Genomic DNA, 22,087 nt, shown 5'->3' with positions numbered 1-22,087 from the left:
AAAATGCATAAAAATCTGGGGGTGTGGAGTTCGAAAGAATTGAGGTTCAGTCACTTCAGATAAAAAAGACTGGAGCACACTGACTGATTTGCAGCATTTTGAGGTTAACAGACTGCTGTAGCCCACTCCTCCTCTGCTTGAGGCTAGCAGCTGGAGGTTACATTAGCCACTACTAGCATAACACCCGCATCTGTACAATCGTGTACAGTTGTGTGACTGTCGTGTGGTAACCCACATTGCATTGGGAGTAATGTAGGCACCAGGTTTTGACAAGGAAGAAGAATGTCTAAAATAAAAATTAAAAAATTATATCTTTCGTTCTGCTGCATCAAGTTTTTTAAAACTGTCCATCAAGAGTCCAACAATGTTATAGGAGTATGATGCTAAATTGATGGAATACTCATTTATAGCTTTTTCAGTGGCTGAGGAGTTGAGCAAAGCACAATGCCATGTGGACTTTGGTTGGCCAAGTAAAATGTCCCCTGTTGGCACCCATAGAGGAGGGGACATCAAGTCCACTGCAGGTAATAAAGAGCCTAATTCCTAATTCTAATTACATTTTTTAATTCATTTGAAAAATAATCCCATTCAGTTCTGAATCTCTGCATAACATTTTCACTTGTACCTTACAAATAAAAATTATTAGTCAAAGGATTCAGTAAACTGATTAATGTTTTGTCTTTTTTGTGGTTTAGTGTGAGCATACACATACACATCCATACAAAATATATCATTAAAAAACCAATCTGCTGGCACTAAGCTCTTCCCATGTTATGTTCAAACATGCTGAATTATCAATTGTATTAATTCATAGCAAATGTAGATTAGGGGGCAACTACCATAAGGTTCACTAGTGTAAAATCAAGATAGTTTAATAATAAAGTATGTTTACACAAATGTGCAAATGTAAAGACATTGACCATGCCTCAGCACCAATAAATTGCTGTTAGTCTAATGCAGGATGGATTTACTGTTTGACAGAAAACTCATGTTATTCTACTGCTGTAATTCTTGTCTAGGATATACTGTGGGCTGTGGGGTCCAACTAGGGGTTAGGGTGGTGGCAGAGTTTCCCATCACCTTGTAAATTTTCTATTAAACTACTTTCTCATATTTAACTTTTTAATGATGATTTCACACTCTGATTAATATTTTCCCAATCAAAGCAGTAGCCCAGTTAAATAGTACCTCACTGTGTTTCATATGGAGCAATTCTCCTCTGATCAGGAGTGTGTCCCCCCAAAGTTGAAATGAAACCCTTCAGCTTAGAAAACCATTTTTACTGTCCACTATTTTCTGCTTGACTCCGGGACACCTCTTGCAAAGCTAAATTCAACTCAGTGAACTATATCAGATAATAATCCCTCCCTTGCTAGCTACCTGCTGCTGTCCGGCTCAAAAGTCACAACCATAAGTGGCAAAAACTTATTGACTGCTGTCAAACGGTGCAGAAAGGAATAAGAAAAAGAATCACTTGGCAATATGCCTTCACATCTCATCACTGTCGGACAGATACGTGATAGATTAAAGTAGCATGGCTTCAGTATATCCATTTATTCATATTCTACACCCAGTTGTACATTGGGCCAGTAGTCTCTCAAAGTACACACTGGACAAAATGCACATAAACACCATGAAAGGCTACCAGTCCATGACAGAGTGAACACAGACACTAAGTGCAACTTAAAGTCTAGTGCTATCTTACACCCACCTGAGAAAGAGGACACTCATACAAACATTGGGTGAACATACAAAGGGGTATATTTACTAAGGCTTTTCAGCCCCTTGTTAGATATTAAACAGTTGAAATGCATTTCTTCTTATTTACTAAAGAAGTTTTGTGCCAGCACAATGGAAGAAAAGCTGCACTGCGGAAAATTTGGGCTCATGCAATATTAATTTAACAGATTTTTTAGTGTCACTGAAGATTGAATGAAAACCGAAACAATACACTGGATAAAAGATAGGCTGTGATTACAGATGTGTCACATCAATCCAGCAAGAACACAAATTCTTACATATTCCTGTACCAAAACAGCAACAGACATTCACCAAAAACTGTTTGCTTTTCTACAGACAAGAAACAGAGGAAGAGATGCTATATTTAAAGATGAAATTGGTGGATGGACAGATGAGGGCAACACAAACTGCAAACTCTACAGGGTGAGTTGAAGGTGAGCTGCTCTGCCCAAAAACCTTTGGTGGATTATAAAATAATAGCCTCACCTACAGCAAGGGCTGCACAGTTCTGGTCAAAATCACAGTTTTCTCCCACAATTTTTAGGGATATCATTTTTATAAAAGGTATGGCTCATGTGATTTCATAGCTCAGTTTGATTAAAATTATGCTTTTTTTCCCTTGACTGCAGCTCTTAACATTAGCATATAATATTAGAGCAGGTAACATGATGTGAAGACCATTTGTGGAAAGGTATTTAGTAGCATCTGTATAGAAAAGCATTAATCTCATGTTTAGCAGTGGTGATCAGAGACATATCTTTGGCTATGATGTTAAAATGATGTTAAACACTTGATATCTAATATCCAAGTAACAAGGGAAATAAATAAAACCAGACTGGGTGCTCAGAGTATGACTGCCACCATTGTACTAATGGGTGTTAGATGTAGGACTGAAAGACTATCATTTCCTAAGAGTATCTAAAATCAAAGAATTGGATAAAGAGGAGCAGACTATAGAGGAGATAAGATTTACAAAAAGGCCAGTCTTTGGTCAAAATGTAATTCCAGGGATATGGGTGTGTGATAAAGCACCAGAGAATGAAGCTGCTGGGGCGGCGAGGGGAAAGGACATACACTTATAAATCTCTGTATGTCTCTGTCTCTTCAGATTCTATTACGGTGGACTGCCACACTATCACAAAACCCATGATCTGACACCTGTGTGTGTGTGTGCGAAGGTCATAATAACCTCCACAGATTCCTGGGTATAACACCTGACACCCACATGGTGCATGCATGCACACACACAGCAACATCTCTGAAAGGTGCTGGAATTGATTTTACACAGAAAGCTCCAATCCAAAGTTACTTATTAGAGCTGCCAACAGCTAATGCCCTGCCTACCTGGCTGAGGTGTTTGTATTGGTGTGTGTGGCCCTGTTGACCTAGATGTCACTTTTCTTCTTCTGTCTCTGTGCAGACCAATTCACCCTTTCTCCTCTGCCCATTAACATGTCTTTTACCTGTGTCTCCACATCTATCCTCTCTCATTTTTTCACTTTCACTTCCTATTGTCTTGTCTTCAACCTTGACTACTACTTCACTTCCTGCAACCTCTGCCAACACATACAGTGTACACATCGTCTTAGTTTCCGCTTGTATGATACAGTTGGTTAAGTATTTGACCCCTGGGACATGGCAGTAGTGTTTGTGGCTCAAAAGTGCTCCCCTAACTTGTTGCCATGTTGAATATCAACCATCATACACCTCTCTCGTTCAGACAACCAGTAAGAGAAAACAAGAGCAGAGAGGAGCAAAGACAAGAGCAGAAAAAGATAGAGCAGGAAGAAAGAGGAAAGTGGAAGATGAGAGGAGACTCAGGAGGCATTTGCCCGACAGGAATCCTGAGTTTCTATTCCTTGCCGCAGACACAGGTATACACCTAGGGAGACGGAGAGAGCGAAAGAGGGAAAATGATTCACTCACGCTGCCAAACGTGGATGATGCCAAAATGATAATCATGCCCGAATCCCCGCAATGATGCCAAAATCCATTGCCATTTCCCATTTCAGGCGATTGGCCAATACAATAAGTACATAATAGCATTTCAGTGTTTCCCCAAGATATGTTTTTTGGCAGCGTTAAAAGGCCCCTGAAACAGCATTTAGATGTGATACTAAAACTCTCCATTGAAACCAATAATAATGAAATTCTGTGACAGCAAACCACGTGGTGATAAAGTTCTCCCGTTAAATCAACAACTGTCTGCCAAAGATTAAACCCAGAGCAGTGAAGGCTCTAATCTGTGATGCTATCGAGAGGCAGATGCTGGAGCTCCTTCCCTGATAATGAGTTACAGACTGGCTCACTCTTGTTTACAGTTTTTCACAATCACTTAAAACCTCCCCAGACTACATAATAGCAACCTGATAATGGGCTGATCAGATAGACATGAGGGAAAATGAGCTTCATGGATGACAAGTTGTCCTTTTATCTCATGTAGTATGACACAGTTCAATGCATCTATGCCCTTTTTCCAACTTGTGAGACAACTCTGGGCACAGATTTAATGTGGCACTTCATGAGTTCAAAGATATTAATGAATCACAGTCTATACTGCACTTTAAATTTCTCTGTAAAACGCTTTGGTCATCATTTGTTGTTTGTGCTCTATAAACAAATTGACTTCACTTAATTTGTTTTAGCATATTTTTAGCATGTATGTGTCATATGCATCTACACAGGAAAGCAGTTACTGTAAATTATGTATAGGTAATCTGATTTTATATGTACTTTTTCTGGTCATATACTGACTGTTTCTTTAGTTGCAGCCCTAATAGTATGATCTTCCAAGGTTGGCTAATATGGAAAAATCACAATGTACACACACACACACACACTGCTGACTCCAGTATAGGATGTCCATTTCGCCCTCCCACTCTCTTACTTGCTCTGTCACTGATAACAATGTTTGTTTTCTTCAAGTGTGGAGCAGCACTGTGAAAGTAGATGCACTCTATCCTGCATCAGTAATGGATATCAGGCAGATATCAGACTTAATTACTAATTTACAGACGAAATTAAGGTATCAGTATCTGAAAATTTCCTAATTACAAAAATGTATTATTATACTATCTACAGTATGTTACTGATCATTAATCAACCATTTTGGCAACATGACTTTCTGTTCTCACCTGTTTAAAAAGGTCCTTGTTATCATCATTCACATTTTATTCTATGTCTATACAGTGAAATAAATCAGTTGCTGTGGTAAGTAGCAAAAAAAACTAATATGAGTTACCTGAAAATAATTTTTAGGTGCAGTACCAGACTGAAAATATTAAATGCAGAAACGGTTAATGGCAATAGATGATGACCACACGTAATAATGATATAATAATTACTAAAGAACCCTAATAGCCTATGTGAAGAAAGGAAAGAGGGTGAAGACTGAGAAGAGGAGAGATCAGTAGAGAGGAGAGCAGAGGAGACAATGATGACAGTGACGAAAAGAGGAATAGCTTTTGTACCATCTGGTTAATCAATGACAGAGTTAATGACAGAGTCTTATTCCATCCATTCCTCTTCTCTGTCCTTCTATTTCACTTCTTTGTCTCTGTTTCTTAATAACTAAATAATGTGTGAAGTATTACAGTAGGTTAAAACAAACTGTAGGACACATAAACACTTATAACAACAAAGTATATCAAAAATAGTCATGGTAAAGAACAAAGAGATGCAGACTAAATTAATAATATCACTGTCTGAAACAGAGGTGGCTTGCAATGGTGAAAGGCAGCAGTAAAAAAACAATCCTGTGATCAGTGTGTATAGCCATGTCTGTGTGTGTGTGTGTGTGTGTGTGTGTGTGTGTGTGTGTGTGTGTGTGTGTGTGTGTGTGTGTGTGTGTGTGTGCGTGTGTGAGCAGGTTACAAACTGTCTGCCTCTTTGTTTCACTCAGTTTCAGCAGACAAAACCATTTTGAGTTGTAAGGTAAATAACCACTAAAATGGTTCTGTGAAATTAAGGCAAATAAAAATGGAATTTGGCTACAGAAAAGCACAGACACTTACAATCCCATGACACCCAGTAAATTATCAACTATTGCTTTCTTGAATGATGATTATCTGTCTAAATACTTTCTTTCTCTCTGTATGTGTGTGTAGGAACAACTGCCAAGCTGTCTTTGTGACATTGATGTGAAAAACCACCATAAATGTACTGCAGGGGCCCTCCAAACTGTAACATTTCAAATTGTACCAAAAGCAGCTTCTTATTGATTCATTAGTTGTTTCTTACTCTCATATCACAATATTATTTCTTTTAAACCTACAGCAGATTAACATCAGGGATGGAATATCAATTCCCCCTGTATTTCTTAGCTTTAGGTGGTGGTTTCAGAAAGTAATTGTCTAAATGTCACCACTTTGTGTTTTGGCTGGTGGATAAAAGCCCTGTTTCGTGGTAATAATTAGCTCCCCTGCGTTATGCTGATGGAGCCGGGTCCCCTTGCAGGTAACTTTCTGAAAACAACCGATTAACCTGGAACTATAAAACTGGTGATTCTTCCGGAAGGATTTTTGCACAGGCTAGAGGGTTACAATAATCACTGGATCTCTGCATATTTCCTTTGAAGTTCAGAGAACGCACATGTCTGTCTTGCAGGGTGTTTATCTCAAGGTCCTCTGCCAACAACTGAACTTCAAGCCTCAAACAAGACAAGTACCTGCATTTGAGGAAACTTTGAAACGTGCTGTTGCTACACGTCAGCTTCTCAGAGATGTTTATGAGTCACAAAATGTAAATTTAAGTCAAGTCTCCATGAATTCCTAAGACTTAACAGCAACATGCCATTTTCATTGCAGATGTAATTTTCAGATTCATTATATCCTATATTAAGATGAATCACATCCTATTCAGTAGTTTGCACTCCTTGACTAAAGTTATATGCCTATATTTAGTCCAGACAAGAAACACAATTATGATGACTTTGAACTATAATATTGCAATTTAAAAATTAAGTAAAGGTCAGATTTAATATTTCAACCTTCACCTTTAATGATATTTCTGTAGCTTCTCTTTTACATTCATGCTATTTTGTGTAGTTAAATATACGTATTTATATCTTGGTTTTATTAGTATGGCGTGTTGAATGTCCTTCTGTCTGTCATGCTGCACAATGACCTCACCAAGGCTGTTGTTGCTGTTTTAGATGTCATGTTTAACTTCATTGTATAAACAGTTTTGGTGGTCTGTGTTGTGGTAAGGCAGGCCTCGAGTTCCCACAAGGGGTCATACACAAAACATATGTATGAGCAACAGAAGCTCAGAGGCTGTAGAACAAGAAGGACTAACCCAACCGAACAAAGGTGCAGAGAAACATGCACGTCGTTCCTAATAGATTAAACAATAACATCGAGCACCAACACACCACAGAAAGCAAAAAGACAAGTCGCCTGTGCTGCTCAATACGCAATGTATTATATCCACAATTCAGCACCACAGACAGCGACAATGTTGACATGAAATGAAAGCAGACAGATGCAAACTTATCCACATGATCTACACTGACAAAAACAACAAAAATAACAATAATGCCAGTGGTTATAAATAAATAAAATATTACTCACCAAAAACTGAAGGGCTGTCACCATTGAACCATGTCGAATAATATCTTTCCAGTCATGTGCACACAAGAAGTATTTTCTCAAAGGCCAGCTACATTAACCAGTCCTAACAGCTAATTCAGCAGTGTGAGCGAACCAGGGGGCAAGGTGTGCTAAGGAGTCAACATTGGGGGGGGACGAAACAGCACACACCACACACACACACACACACACTGGGGGACTACTTCATTAGTCTTAATGTTGTTGTTATTATTTATTATTATATATTATCTATTTTTTATTATTATCTTCTCCTCTCCTCTCCAGCAATCTCTTCTCCTCTCCTCTGTTCTCTTCTCTTATCCTCTCATCTCCTCTCCAGGCAACGACATAAGTATTGACTTGCCATTCTTCAAGCAAAGGATCCAAAGGCACTTATCATTGACACCAATAAAAGACTGGCATATTCCTTCAAGGTCCAGTCTGTCCAGTTTCTCCTGATGCACTTGAGTCATGGCCACATTATTCAGCCTTGTTTGACTCATCGATGATCTACGCCATGTCTTAAGCCTCCTCAGGGCACTAAAACTCCTCCCAGCCTCTACAGAGGAGGCAGGGACGACCAGCAGACGCCTTTCTAAAGCTTCCACCTGACTGAAGAGACATCTCACCTCTGGTACCATTTCATGAATAATGCTAGCAACATCTGAGCTTGTTTGATATGTGTAATTAGCCCCAAACATGGCCAGCTGTACCTGCAGTAGTCTTGAATTCAATTCGAGATACTTGTCTACCACTTTGTCTATGTCTCCACTCAGCAGTACATTTTCAAACTGCTGCAGCTTGTGGAATCCAGCTTGATCAAACCTCTCTATGAATTGAGTATTCACTGTGTCCAAGGTGTTGTTGAATTGGGCTCTGTACAGAGACTGGGCACCTGGATGGATATGGGCTGCAGCCTGACCGGTGTAACGCTTTGTAGGTTTGTGGATATGAGGTATCTGAATAGGTTGTGGGTCCAACCATTGGCCTTAGTTGAAGTGTCAGATAAGCTGCATGATGCCATTTCTTCAACATCTGTCAGCACTGGCTCATACTGGCTGGGAACTGAGCGGATGGCAGGGGTGCTAACAGTCCACCTGGTGGGATAGAGAGGTTTCAATGATGTGAAACCATGCTCTCATTTTGCAGTTTCCTGGAAAACCACCTTGAACTTCCCAGACTGATTAAAGAAGCCCCCTAATTCATGCACCAGACCAAATTAAATCTCTTACTAGTGGAGAGGCTACACAGGCATCCTGCAGCCTGCATCAATACATAACCAGTGATTGTTCTTTCCTTAAAATGGCTTGCACCTCCTGCAATTATCCAGCCATGTTTGTGGCACTGTCATAGGTTTGTCCTTGAAGTTGGGACAGAGGAAGGCCTAGATGCATCATCAAATCACATGCCATCTTGGCTATATTTTGCCATGTCATTGATGACACTTCATAGAGTCCCAGGAATTCTTCCTTTGGTTGACACCCGCTGAACTCCTGATATATCCTGGGTGTCATCAATGATAAGTGCAAACTGGACCACTGGCACTGGTGTTATTTCCAACATAATTTTTTTGACGATTGTATTGCCCATCAGCTTCAAAATTTCATATTGCATTTGGGGACTGGTGAAATCAAAGTGACCTTTCAGTCAGATGGTCAGCTCTGCATTGACCTCTGCCTTGTACTTTAGAAGCTGGCTGAAATACCTACTCTCCTTATCAACGCCTTGAAAAGCCAGACATTGCTGCACCAAGTACTTCACACCCCCAACAATCTTCATAGGATTTCTCCTCACTTGTTGCTGCTGTCTTTCAAGCTCATGTGAAAGTTGTCATGTAACAGGCTTTGGATCCTCAATCTGAGTCAACACAGCTGATTTGTGCCACTGGCTGTCTTTGTGCCCACTAAATTTATCCAGTGCTTTCTTCCAGTTTTGAAAGCCAGTCTTAACAAAAGCTGAATCTGCTTTTGATGCAAGCTCAGACTTTTGTGTTGCAAAGTATTTAACAAAATAGAAACAGAGGACCCCTTGAAGGAGGGGCTGTAATGGAGCCAAGTATAATCTTTAAACCATCTCTCCTGAAAATAGAGTGTCCTATTTGATAGGGTTTGACTAGGTACGGCATTCACATTTGGCTGATTTGGGCGAGGTCCAAGTTCCTCCCCTCCCTCACCTGCACCTTCATCTTCGCCTGCCTGTCTGCTCTCTCTCTGTTGGTCAGTGTCTCAAAGTCACTCTCCCTGCTTGATTGTATTATCTGAAATACACATGAGAAGCCATACTTATAGGAATATCTCAGATTAAATTAAACATTAGGATTAGACTGTTCTGATGTCATTCAGTCTTAACCATCAATATTTGTTCCTTTTCTCACTCACCTCCATGTCACCTGCTCTCCCTACCCTGCATCCTCATGCTGTCTCTCTCCCTCTCTCTCTTTACTCTGAATGCAACAGAGTGGACATAAATTATAGTTTCTTGCCATGATGTTCAGGAATGGATTACCAACCATTTCTGATCTAAATTGCAATTATAATTATATCAAGGAACACTGACTCACCTCTTGTACTATTGTATATTTCTATCATCTGACTGGTACTCATTTTCTCACTGCTCTCAACGTATTTTTCCTCTTTTCTGAGGCTGCCCAAAAAACTGACGAATGTCACTGCCACCCTTCCTCTTGCTCATGATGACACTCACTGTTAATAAAAGCTGACTATAATAAAACTACTTGCACTTTAATCAAACAAACACTAACAGTGCTATTTATCATAAGAAAGTACAGCTATACAGTATACTATATGAATATGCAATAAATGAAAGCTACTAATCTCTTCATATATTACACATGTAGCGCAACATAAATGATTGACACTTTACTCAGACAAATGGCCTTTCTGACAAATATCTGCACACCAAATAGCTACAATTAAAGGACAGAGTTTCCATCTTAAATACCCATAGTTTACAAGACCACATGACATGACCACACACTAGGTGTAGATTGCTGTTATTAAGTTGTAGCAAATCTAACAATATTTTACATATACATGCATTTTTTTTTATAGATTTTTGTAAATACACAGAAATTTATAAATATGCTACATATATGTACAAATATATACAAAATGTACCAAAAAAGAAATATACAACACATGTACCCCGATGGTTTGTACTCCGGCTAGACAGCCGTCATATAGGCGCCTCTGTCTATTTATAAAATATATCACTTATATTGACATAGGGAAAAAAATGCAACACCATATGTACAACAGAACATTCCAAAAAGATGATATAACATACAGAGAGGCAATATTATTGTTCGAGAGATGACACATAGGATATGTATTCACAAAAATGGTCTAATGTCAAAGTCCTCATTAAAGCCTTTAGGGGCCAAAGTGCCCAGTGTATGTATCCAGAACAGTTCACATTTTAGGAGCATAGAGTTAGTATTTTCCCCCTCTGCGTGGGTGTTTTCAAGATTCAATCTCTACATATGTGAGAGTGGAAGTGTTGTGTTTGGCCTTGGAAAAATGTACAGCCACAGGACTAGATGCTACATTATTTCTCATTGTGCTGCAGTGTTCAACAATTTGAGTTTTTAGAGGTCTGGTGGTCTTACCAACTATTTACACATCTCAAACCATCTACTAAAGTAAAGTTTAATACTATAGTGAAAGGAAATAAATTTAGGCAACACTTATATGATAAGATTACTTTAAGAAACATATTAAAATATAAGTTGAACATAACCCTTACTTCATAATATAAAAGCATTCAATGTGATTATTGTTTAATAATAAAAGAAAACTTTAAACTCAAATTCTTCAAACATTATATCTTTACATTCCTATTACTTCAGAAACATCATCCTTTCAACACAACTACTTGTCTAATTTAACTATTAAAATATGATTGTCTATGAGGTTAATAGATCACAAGTTAAACACTTGGGTGGTTTTAAAATACAAATACATGGTTATCAAACATTCATTAACTCTTCACATAACGGAATTTAACACTTGTCAATAGAGGGCAGTATTGTTACCTGTAGTACACAAAGGTTAATAAAAGTCTTATAGCTCTTTAGTAGATAGTCATACAACTATGAAAGTTATACCATTTGTCTTGTATTTACATGACAAAGAACATGATATAAGTTGCATAATGATTGGACATTTAATTTACATGAATTTCAGGTTTGCCTCAGGTTTGCAGGGAGGCTTCACAAAGTCCTCTGGAATGTGGGTTAGTTTTATGGCTTTGGTGATAAGAGTCTGTGTTACTTCTAAGGTGGGAGTTGTTTTTTCTGCTCCAAGTGGCCTTTAGGGTCAGTTCGTGCTTTCAGTTCGTGTCATAATTCAACTTATTGAAATGGTTTCTTAGGAGGTCTTTCTGAGTCTGTTTAGCATCACTGATTAACCCCCACTTAGAGGGTTACAAAGGTCAGTTCTGCAGGCCGAGGGTCTGCTCTTACCAATTTAGGAATCCAGGGAGATTAGTTAACAGAATTAAAGAACAAGCAGTTGTCCTCCTACATGTATGACATTAGGAGTAGAACATGAAATAACACCTTTGACGTTGTATTTTCTTCCTGTGTAAGGGTAGTTGAATGTGTAGGAGAACCTGAGTCCCTCCTTTTCTTCTGATAATTTGTGTGAAAGCCCAAAGAAGGTCTGGGCTCAATCAACAATAACCTCTATCCTCAAGAATATGGATGTATATTCAACTTCAGTTCGGAAATTCCTTCAAAGGTAAACTCAGAGTCCTTCCTCAACATTAGTTGACATTAGAGTCAGTTTTGACTCTTCTCAGGATAATCTCCTCCCATTCTAACTCCAGAGACTCTCCCAATGGTGTTAGGAAAGGGAGATTTATGACACAGACTAAAAGAGTAGTTACATTCTTCATCAACTCCTCAAGTCTCAGAAAATACTGGATTGAAGGACTTTTCCTTGAAAAAAAGACTGTTTACAATTTAACCTCATCAGTTTGTTTTAATGAGTTGGGACAACTCATTCCAAATTCTCTTTCTCTCCTTCTAACCATGCCTGCACACACAAACACACACACACACACACACACACCACACACACACACACACGCACACACTTATTCTTCCCCTTTTGTTTTTCACTCTGGTGTGACTCCAGATAAGAACATTTGCCAGACACCAGTCGTAAATTAAAGGAAGGCTTTGCTTGAGTTTCCTGTGCTTTTTAAGCCAAAGTTTGATTCAATGTTCATTAAGGTTATAACCATCTTGTAACCTATATATTATTGGTCACAAAGTAATGCCGAATTCTGGATTTTCGGTGATAAAATACAGCTAAGATACTCATGTTTAGATTAAATACCATATATTACATGTACAAACATTGACACCCAGTAGTCAATTTTAGTAAAGCTTTGAACACTGAAGAGAGGCCTCTACAATAAAGTACAATACTTTCTGGTTATGTTATTCGCTAAATTGCTGTTAAACTCTATATGATATACTTTGATAAGTGAAGAATTAACATTAGTAGTTATATAATAGAATTTAGGATTAGAAGTAGATTTGTTAAACATCTATAGTATGTTTTCATTGTACTGATTGCTGATTAATCTTTTTGTATAAGACCATTTTAATAGAGGTATAGTCAACAAAAACTGCATTTTAATTTCGTTGTGTAACCTAACCAAGTTGTTCAACTCAGGGTATTGGGATAGTGATTACGTTATAGATGTGTGTGTGTCTGAATATTTGAGTGATATATTGAACTATGCAATTCATGTTTAAACGCATAATATGTAATTTCAGCCGCTAGGGGTCTCTCAATCAAAACAATAACAAGGCAGAATGTGATGAGGCAGAGTGGAGGGGCTGCAAGCTGAGCTGCTGCTAACTTTTGCCCAGCTTGTTTCTCTGATAATTTTAGATCCAGACACCCGATTACTAAAATCCTTCATCCAGTTAAAATATAGTTAGAAATTACCAAAATCTAAAAAGTTTATCATAAAAATGTGGCTTAAAACTGAATAAAAGTCAATTTATAACAGTTTCTGTTGAACAACCACAACGTTGAAGTATTATCTTGTGTGCGTATACTCTTTGGTAGACACCATTGTGGCAAAGAGCCACAACGCCGATGTATTATCCTGTGGGTGTATACTCTTTGGTAGACGCAATTGTAGCGAACAAACACAATGCCAAAGCATGTATCTTGTGTGCATATATTCTTTGGTAGAGGGGTATAATGCCATTGACAGGCAACCAAATGAAACAGACCATTACCTTGATTAAAATTACAGATTTCTCTGGGTTTGAAAATTGTTGGAAACATTTGGGATAATGTAAGTACACGACTCAACAAAATCTATAACATGGGTCTAGTTGTTTTTAGATATTTTAATGAGGAATAGTTACATATTATAGCTTTAAATGTGAATGACCATGGTGAAACAGGGAAGCTTTGATTTAAACTTAATCTCAAGTAATCAACTCAGGGGAGATCACGTGTTTTCTCTCAGACAAAGAATTTTCTTGTTTTGCGTGGTAGAATGACTGTCTCCACCCAAAAACACACCCTCACAAAGGCCAGGATAAAATAATCTGTTGGCCTACGCCCAGCTGTTTCTTCCTTTTTGTTTCTCCAAGGAGATGCACGCAGATGCATGTCACATCTCTAAGGGCTTCTGCCATCTTAACTTTCCATCCTACTTTTTTTTCTTTCGTATCACGTGATGTCCTAAGTTGACTTTCTTTTCTTTTAATCAACGTGCAGTATTGTAACTTCAGTGAAACAAAATTTATGTTGCACTTAATGTCTCTAAGTATAGTTTTGTTCAGGCCGGCAAAATTATTTTTCAAGTTATTTAGTAAGAAAGTCAGTAAGGTCAGTCAGCAGACTTCAAAGTAAAACAAGCCGCTCTTCCACAGACCACATTACACTCATTCTGGTTGATTATTCATTTATCTGTTTGCATTGATATCTCATTCACTCACTTATTAACCGTTTTAGTTGAATAAATATGCATTTATCAGTGTGTCGTTGTCTATGGCTTCAATTTAAGGCAGAGAATTACGATCCCTGTATCGTAACACACTACTTCAGACATGAGATTGATGAAAGTGTTTCTGTGTCTCCTCCCAGCACAGTTGAAAAATACAAGGGGGTAGCGCCCTTATCACAAGGTTTATATTAATAAATGTAGTGTTCCTACAAACGAGTCAGTTTTTTGTTTGAGATGGCATTGTTGGTAATGGCCACATGTATAATTTCCAAAAGGGGCCGAGCTAAGAAAATGTGAAGGTGATGGAGGGGGAAGATCTGCCCTCATTAGCATGTTACGCAGGGGATCACTTACAGATCACTTGTGGAGTGGCCTAGTGAAAGTCCTGACCTGAATCCTATTGAGATGCTGTGGCATGACCTTAAAAAGGCAGTCCATGCTCGAAAACCCCCCAATGTGGCTGAATTACAACAATTCTGCAAAGATGAGTGGGCCAAAATTCCTCCACAGCGCTGTAAAAGACTCATCGCAAATGCTTGATTGCAGTTGTTGCTGCTAAGGATGGCCCAGCCAGTTATTAGGTTTAGGGGGCAATCACTTTTTCACATCACTGTAAGAGGATATCGTCTAAATACGTCTTCCAATTCTCACCTGGGTAGAGATGTGCTGAATGAATGGATTCTCCTGGTGGTTGAAGTTCAGTTCTTGTTCAAAGAATCCCACATACAAGGAGGTGAAGCTTGGTGACATTTTAGATCCCATGGCCACTCCTGAGACCTGAAGGAAAAAGTTATTGCCATAAAGAAAGAAGTTTGAGATGAGAACTCCCTTAATCCAATCCAATATACACTGTGTATTTGCATTACAGTCAGGCCTTTGATCCAAGAAGGATTTAGCAGCTAGAAGGCTCCCGTCAAAGGGAATATTAGTATGTAGGAATTCAATGTCCATTGTTACTAACAGCTGAATTTCCTCAAAGTTTTGTATGGACTTAATGACTTTAATGAAATCCATAGACTCCTTGGTATATGAAACAAGTGTTGTAGCCAGAAGTTGCAGAAAATAGTCCACAAAAGCTGAGATTTTTTTCTGTTAGTGTTCCAAGAGCTGCAATAATGGGTCTGACTGGGGGCATATCTGTAAATGGATTCTATGGATTTCATTAAAGTCATTAAGTCATTAACTCTATGCTCCTGAACTGTTCTGGATACATACACTGGGCAATTTGGCCCCAAAAGGCCTTAATGAGGACTTCGACATTAGACCCTTTTTGTGTGAACATATCCTATCTCTAAAACAGTAATATTGCCTCTCTGTATGTTATGTTATCTTCTTGGAGTGTTCTGCTTTACATATGGTGTTGCATTTTTTCCCCCTATTTCAATATAATAGATTTTATAAATAGACAGAAGCACCTCTAATAGGTAGTATATATGATGGCTATCTAGCCTGAGTCCTTTATTGGAGTACAAACCATTGGGGGTATTTAAAAAAATCTGTAAAAATTAATGTATATGTAAATATGTAAAATGTTGTTAGGTTTGCTACAACTTTATTGATGGCAATCTGAACTATGGGAATACATGGTGACTCTCTGTATGTATCAGAGGCAGTCTGAGGAAGAACCTTGTGCTTGAAATGCACATGGCAGAAAATAAAAACGAGAGCTGGTGTGCGTATCTCTCTCTTTTTCAACTCTGCAAGGTATTTTTTAATCCAGCACCCATCCTATTTGGTTTTGGAATGTGCATGTCTTTTTTATTATCTTTCTGACAAATATAACATAATAAAGACATTAACGTCAGTTGAATATGCCCATGAGAACCATTGATGTTCGTTGGATGAATGTGTGGCTAATTAACTTTCCAGGTAACTTAGCTATGCAAACTGATGGTTGATAGATTAGCACTAGCAAATTGACCCGTTTTCACCAAAAAAGCTTGTTTCCACTTGTGCAATTACAGTCACTTTTTAGCAAAATGTTATTTATTTCCACAATTACAGTTCCAGCACAAAATGACATATTGACGGTAGTGATACCTTTTCATGCATGTCCTGGCTGTAGTAAAGTGTTATTATTGGTACAGTGTTACAATAATGAGTGTCACATCGAAAACTTTAAAAGACCCTAAATACGCAAAGCTATTGGGTGGAATATGCTCAGATGTATGGGCTGTTCGCTAGCTAAAGCACGGCCTGTATGCTAGTTAGCTAACATTCTGACAGGAATTTAGCATAACACTGCAAGACGATAACCATTCATAAAATTATCATTTTCATAACACTTAACAAAAACTACCATGATTGACAGTGACATAGTCTATGTAACACTCATATTACAGTCTAGTTTCCCATTTTTTAATAGATTTTAAAGTAATGAAACAGAGAGACAGTAAAGTGTTTGACATTGATTGTACATACCCACAGCAGTCAAGCAACAGGACTCCTGAAAAAGTTGGTATTTTACCTGGAAGGGCATGGATTTGCAGGATGTAGCAGTGCACGCTTCAGCGAGCTCTGTGACCGTCTCAGTCTGTGCTCTAAGTGCACATTCATGAGTTTCCCACGATGGAGGGTGAGTTATGTTAGTTTTGTACAAATAATGTAGGTTATTAATATTACTTAATTACTTTAATTATCAGTCATGCTAACATTGAGCATTATTGTCATGACGTGCCCCACATCATGTGCCATGAAAATATTGGATGAAATTTACTGGCAATAGAAGTAGGTAAGTGAGGAAGGTAGAGCGTACTTGGTCTGTGATTTGGGAGATGATGAAAATAAACTGCACTTATGACTTTGGTCTAGAGCTCCTTAATGATATTCAGTGAAATGTTCACAGTTTGACGGCAGACCTTTACCTAATACATTCATGGGGTGGGCATGGGTATTACACATGTGAGTGAAAATTCATGTTATATTTCACCTGACGACCCTGCAAAAACATTTTAGTATTTTACATAACCACTGATAATTGTCTAATTTTTACAAAAAATTATTATTATTATTTACATGAAATTTGCCCATTTTCACCATGGCCCTATTCTGTTCATACTTTGCAGGCCCACATATAGTAAACCTTTCTCCTAACCTGTGGTGTTACCAAATAATCCACACTAAATCCCTTTATTAGATAACTTGCATCTTAATATCTTGTCTGTCAGGAACAAAGCTCTGGTTGTCTTGAAATGTCCTCCATACATCTCAACATAATCAAATCTACATTTGTTTTATCATCAGTCAACAAAATTGTATGTCTATGTCAAGCCTGCAGCCATAGACTTTTGTTTGTTTTTTAAATATTGACCTTTTGTTTGTTAAAAAGGGGGTACTCAATCAGCCAGGACAGGAGCATTACAAAAAGTAGGTCTTTACTATCTGTGTTATGGGGTTCTAGTGCATTTTCTTCCATATGTGATAATATCATATAATATCTAATTCAAGTGTTTTATTGAGGCTGTAAAAGATGAGGCCAACACTGACTGAAATTTTCAAACCCAAGATGTTACATTTTTCATGGCTGCTTCAGCATGAAATTGACATATTTAAGTTGTTTTGTGCATAATTTCCTACATTTTTTTTAATAAAATTCATTCTGACATATTTGGCATATCCAAAGATTCAAAAGACAAATAGATGGCTACTAGAATTCAAAATGTATAAAATATAGTTTTGTGGGTTGGTTGTGGACAGAATTTGTCCACATAACGTGAGTTTGTAATGATGGACAGTGGTGGATCAGTGGGGTTGAAGAAGGTATCAAATCTGATAGATCAAATCAAAGAGACAAGATCGGATCAACTCTATTCTGGCATTTTTCATTTGTGTTCTCTGTTTTATCTAATTGTTCTTTTAATTATTTGCTTTTATTTCTTTTTTTTACTGCTTTATTTCTTGCTCCTTGCATTTTATTTCCCTCTTGTCTTTCAATCTCTTCCTTTGGTCTTAAAATGTTTTATCCAGAATTCTGCTGTAAACAAGCTTGTAACCTTGTTTTGTAAGGTGCTGTATAAATAAAGTTTCAGCTGTTACAGCTCATTATTCTGCCCTGTGTTTCCAACATGCTGTGGCTGACTGGCTGTGCTGCTTTCTAGTCTTCTGGTTTCAAACAAGTCACTGATGGAATCTCTTTACTTGTGCATTACATATATTTCATTTCTCAGTGATATGATTTACTGGTCCAAAAGTTTCTGACCAACCTGTGTAACCATGGTAACATGCTGAAAATGTAGCAAGTACACTAAGGAAAAACATGTCACTTTCATGTCCAAAACCCTACAAAAAAATGAACATTTGAATTAAAAATGTATTAATATCATGTCCATGGAGAATAGGGCTGCAGCTCATTTTTTCATTATCGATGAACCTGCATATTATTTATTCAATTAATCATTTGGTCTACAAAACATCAGAAAACTGTTAAAAATGCCCACAGTGTAACAATATCCTAGAGAGAGAGTAATGTCATTAAATGTGTTTGTCCAATAAACAGTCCAACACAACCAAAATATTGTATTTACTATAATGTAAGACCAAGAAAGGCAGCAAATTCTCACATCTCTTCGGCATTTTTACTTGAAAAACGATTAAATGAATTTCAAAATAGTCCATTGATTAATCGACTAATAGTTGCAGCTCTAATGGAGAATACTAAATTCTGACTGGGTGGATGGTATGCTTAATTTAAAGAAAACCTGGTTATGGCTTCTTACATATTAATTGTTACACTTTTTCCAAGACTGTCTAAGATAGTGTCAACACAAAGTTTCAATGTAAAGACTGTGCTACAAACTATTAGTGAACAATACTTGTGCCCATGCTATAAGTGAGATAATCCATTCCAATTCCTACAGTGAATAAGCTGTAACTGACCTCCACATTGTGTGTTATCATTCATTTCATGACTTGAGAATTCTTCCATCCTTACCGCACAATGCAGAGGCAAACAAAAGGTTCTTTAACGTACACTTTGTCATGGAATCTCCTTTCCTAATGTCAGGATTAAGGTGCTCCTCAATGAAATTGGCAACCTGCACAGGGTTTTGACTCTAAATCATGTAATTAGTCCATATAGTAACTGGCAACAGAGGTTTATGTTTAATGAACCTGTATTGCACTGTGCATTTGTCAGCCCTATACCTGCTTACCCTGTTCAGGGATGTGAGAAGCTGGCATGCATTAGGTGAGAGGCGGGATATACTGTCTGTCACAGGACTAACACACCTTGACAGGCAATTTACAGTTAATCTGGTCAGAATATGTTTGTACTTTGGGGGAAAACTGAAGCACAAACAAATCATACAAATTCCACACAGAGAGGCCTGAGCTGGGACAGTCAGGTTTGAATGCAGGATGTCACTGCTGTGAATGCCATCATGCACAAATAGCAGTGTCTATGTAATTTAACATGTACTCAATCAAGCAAAATCATACTGAAAGGCAAGTTCACTCATCAGGATAGCAGTTTAAAAACACATTCATACAAAGGAGGAATTATTGTATCAAAAACTTTATTCTCAAATAATGTTTTCAAAATAGCTGATAGATAAACTGTGAGTCTCTTTAACAACAGGTTGTGAGGCTGCGTTCACATACAGTATCTGTTGTTTAACCTTTTATAACACTCCATGTTATTTCTCTCTCATGGAGGACAGAAAAATGACATTTTCCATCCATAAATTCAAAACTTGAATCTTGTTTACCAGTCATGATAGGAGCCTCCGAAACTGTTGCCAATTTGCTAACGCTGCTGCTAGAGTCTAAATGTACCACAATTTAATTTTCCACTCTAAACCCATAATGTCTCAGCAAGGAGGAGCCAGATTCCATCTTACTGGTTTCTCCTTGTTTAGACAGGCATGAGGTCAGATTTTGGGCCAATGGGGTCAAGTCATCAAAAATCTTTTGCGCCTGTGGAAGTCATCCCTCTCCCAGATATAGACATTGGGATCAGCCACGCAGGGCTGATATTACACAAGAACACCATCTTTTAAAGGACCTGTCATTTTCAACTCATCCATGAATACTGTTGATGAGAATATGATACTAAACATCTGCTGTTTATTTTTTGTCCAATGCAAAGTGTGTGTGTATCCATAATCAATTAAAAAATGTATGTAAACAAGATATTTTAATGTGAGCAATGAACCAATGCTCACATGATTCTTTAGGCACTGCTGCCACATAAGAAGCCACCCAAAATTGCTCTTTATATCGCTACATTACAGATTGTGTTTTTTTGTTTTTTTGTTTTTTGTTTTTATTTTTCCATGTACGCTGACTTAGAAATTTCGATGTTCAAAACAAACACATACTCTGCTGGCCCCAAGCTATGGAGGAATTGGGAAATGACCCATCCTTTCTGTTCCTGTGTAAAAGTAGCCGTAATGGACAAAAGAGATCATATGACATTTTGATATTCGATACTCAGGTTGAACCATAGATTTTTACATGGTGTGTAACAGTAAAAACATTGACTTTAATGAACAAGATCTTGTTGTACCTACATTATTAATCATAAAAAGTACAGCATGTTTAATAATTTGTTTTTTTACAAATTCTCCATAAAAAATAGATTTCTGTACAAAATTTTTTTTTCTTTTGCACCTACTTCAAGTTCAGCAGCACATGATGATGGTGAGAGGTGACAGAGATGATGATGATGACGGTGATCATGATGCTTAAAACAACATTAATGACGATGGCAACCTCCCGATAAGGACCCACCATTTTTACAACACATCTCTGTGCAATCTAGGACAAAAAAAATTAACAAAAATATTTCTTAAAATACATTTATAAGCCACAAGGAGCAATTTACTGCATGTCAATATGTGTTACTGAGAACGCATTCTGACACTGTGTGAATATAGCACTAATATGCATGGTGTCCCGATCTACAAGCTGCCATGTGTCGAAATGAAATTATTCATCCTTTGCACTGATAAGTGAAGCTGGGCCTGCAGTCGACTCACGTTCAGTTCAGACACACCAGGTTGTAGATGTTCTTCAAAGCTCTAATGCTGAACATACGGCATGAGAAGTTTGTCCTATCCAAAGTATTGTGAAGGGGGTGAAACAAAGTCCTGAAATGAACTGCAATATTGAATATTTTAATTCCATTATATTGAAAATGAAGTGAAAGCAGCCCAGATAGGTGCTGTCTATGAACTGTACAGTCACACACACACACACACACACACACACACACACACACACACACACACACACACACACACACACACACACACACACACACACACACACACACGCACACACACACAGAGGAAAGTCCAATTTCCATCTGGCAATAATTTTTCACTGAGCCGCATATGGACACATGTATGGCACGGTTTAATCACAGGATTTTCCTACATTATTCCTGCAGGAGAAGTTTAGTGACATCCATCCCCAGTGACCGGGTATATTCGCACCAATGTTTAACACCATGACCCAATCTTGATGTAATTTATCTTACCTTATACTTGCATTTAATCTATTCTGTATTTAATATCTGGTGGAAAAACAGCACACATCTCCCCATGCATCACTGTGTGACATTTACAATCTTAGCTGGTATTTTTTTAAAGCTTGCAGCATCCTGGGCCCCTTTGTTTCACTGAGGACTGCTGACAATACCACTTTAGAGAGAGTGAGGGACAAATGTGGAAACTTTTTCTCAAACTATGCAAAGTCTCATCTTAAGAGGCAGAAACAACCTTGGCATTTTGAAATTTAGTGGAGGGGTTTTTTCA

The 22,087-nt window shown here is 37.9% G+C and overlaps 1 long non-coding RNA gene across 2 annotated transcripts; it reads right to left on the bottom strand.

The window, feature by feature from the left end:
* Window positions 1–1,101: 1,101 nt before the first annotated feature.
* Window positions 1,102–21,525, bottom strand: LOC121893894. Of its 2 annotated transcripts, XR_006095446.1 has the most exons (6): window positions 21,308–21,525; window positions 20,944–21,086; window positions 14,982–15,107; window positions 9,707–9,771; window positions 9,502–9,585; window positions 1,102–3,622 (listed from the first exon to the last, which is right to left on the bottom strand). It is a non-coding gene; the product is annotated as an uncharacterized LOC121893894 (long non-coding RNA). The 2 variants fall into 2 exon arrangements; XR_006095449.1 differs by lacking the exons at window positions 20,944–21,086; window positions 21,308–21,525 and adding an exon at window positions 16,752–16,891.
* Window positions 21,526–22,087: the final 562 nt, after the last annotated feature.

This window comes from Thunnus maccoyii, chromosome 1 (assembly GCF_910596095.1).
Source record: "Thunnus maccoyii chromosome 1, fThuMac1.1, whole genome shotgun sequence".
Classification (NCBI taxonomy): Eukaryota; Metazoa; Chordata; class Actinopteri; order Scombriformes; family Scombridae; genus Thunnus; species Thunnus maccoyii.
Note: the sequence above shows the minus strand (reverse complement) of the source record. Positions and strands in the feature narration are given on the sequence as shown.